The following is a 2,233-nucleotide window of genomic DNA, read 5'->3' as shown; positions in this document are numbered from 1 at the left end:
TGCGCTGTGCATTCGCCGCTCAGTTTCCGTTGAAGCGATAGACCGCTGCGGCGTATATGCGCTTGCTGCCAGGGTTTTGACAGTCGTTGTCTGCAGTCATTCAGTGTGAGCTATTCATGTTTGTTTGTGCGCGCTCACACCACCGTTCGTAATAGTCGGGCCACATTTTCCAACGCACGCTACACATGCAATGCTGCCCGGATCGGCAGTGCAGCGCTACAGGTGTGTCCCTTCGCACGCGCTGCCCACGGGCAGCGCTTCTCATCAACACCACCGTTTCACACGCGCCTTCTCGTGATCATCGAGTCTCTCTTCATGTCGGTCTACTTACGCCGCAGCACACCTGCTTACTTAATCAGCTCATGTTACTACAATTCATATTGCTACCAAAGCCGCTCACCTTACTTCGTATGACATTGCTGTGTTGCTATCGCATTCATTGCTTCGCCCTTAGGGCGAAACTGTGACATTTTTTTAGTGTATTCCGGGTTTCCTTTAGAGTTGGGGGGGTGGGGGGGGGGGGGGCAAGTAAAATATAACGTCACAGAAACAGCTTCATTTGAATTTATTAACTTTTACAAGCCCTAAAACATATTTGAAAATTTGCGTAATTGAACTTAGCTGTTTAGCTAACTTATCGTCTTCAAAAAAGGCTTTACCTAACTAAGGACGAATACGAACGATATGCTGATGGTCTCAATCGTTTATGAAGCGCTTTTTGTAAAGCTTGGTTCAGGTTACGTGAAACACCCGGTATGCATTGGGTTAGGAAAATTCACGGCAAAACCATGCATGAACTCGAACCGACGTCCCGCCTTTATGAAACAGGGTGCAGATTCAGAGTGGTATGAAACTTTGTCTCTTCTTCATAGCCTTTCTGGAACTTCTTGGAACACAGGAACTACGACGACGGAAATTCGCCTGGAGTGTCCACACAATTGCTACCGCAATAAAAAAGACAGGCTAGACAGACACCATATTTAAGCGCCAATACGAGAACTAAAAATTCTGGCAAACACACTTCTGGCAGCAACGAAAGCCACACAGGAACGGGTTCGGAGTTGGCAAGAACGCTAGGCACTTGAGCTGCCTCTCTCGGAAGACATGTAGAGCCGTGTGATCGACAGGCATGCATTATTAGAACTAAGGGCATGGTTAATTTATCCTTTCCAGAAACCTATTTTTGCTCTTCTTCAAGTTAACGTATGTGTCACTACTTCATCGCCGCCGCTCTGCTTGATGAAAAATTGTGCATCCTGCGCTAGTGTAGTTGAAATCCAGCGCTAATGCTGCTAATGCAGCTCCACTAACGTGAAACCTGGGGAAGTGCGAAGCAGTGATGCGCCGGTGTTTCCCTTGTGTTTTCCTTGTGTTTGTCTTGTTTTCTCCTGTGTTTATCTTGTGTATAGCAATCCATCATCCGTTTTGACACCTGTGCTATGGCACAACTGGTGGGAAACAGCCACGCACATGGCGCCAAACCACCACGCACATGGAGCCAAATGCTTTGCTGATTATATTTAGAAGCGATTTTAACGAATTTATGTTAATTAATGCGCTTAACGCTTGATTATTCCTGGCTTTTAAATTATTCTGAATCGTGTTACTTTATTTTGAACCGATTTTGGTGAATTCTGCACTTGCTTTGACCCTGTTTTGAGCACTTGTTTTTGAGCGTGATCACACGCGACGGACGCCGACGACAGCCCGGGCCCCTAAAGTGCTTCGCACTTAAAAGCCTAGAAAAAAAAATTGGCGCAGTTTCACCCGAAAGGAGAAGCATCAATTGCGATAGCAAGTTAGTAGAGACCTATACGGAGTAAGGATAGTAATTTTATCAGATGTATAAACTTGGACATGCAGCAGCACCAGCAACGCGCAGAACTGTTGTCGGCGCCGTCGGCGTTTTGCCCGCGTTCGCACCGAACGTTCGCGGCGTTAGTGACTGTTGCCGGTGCCTCTGGGGGCGGCTCGGAGGTTTTCGACGAGATCAGAACAGGACACTTGTCGAGCAGCGTCGGAAGTCTTTCGCACCTTCTCGCCTCGCAACGTTTTTATATAAATAGGCATTTCGTGCCGCAGCTAAACGTCGCCTCCCCTCCCTCCCTCCCGTCCCCTCAAGGCCTTTTGCGCGACTGAAGAAGTCGCGTTTGCTCTATATGTTGATTGTAAAGGAGGAAAGAGACGCTTAATTCTGCAGCCCTTCAGGGAGCACGGCGCATGCATGCCGCGC

The sequence above is a fragment of the Dermacentor silvarum genome, chromosome 1, assembly GCF_013339745.2.
Source record: "Dermacentor silvarum isolate Dsil-2018 chromosome 1, BIME_Dsil_1.4, whole genome shotgun sequence".
Taxonomy (NCBI): Eukaryota; Metazoa; Arthropoda; class Arachnida; order Ixodida; family Ixodidae; genus Dermacentor; species Dermacentor silvarum.
The sequence above is the reverse complement of the archived record's forward strand: the minus strand, read 5'-3'. Positions refer to the sequence as shown.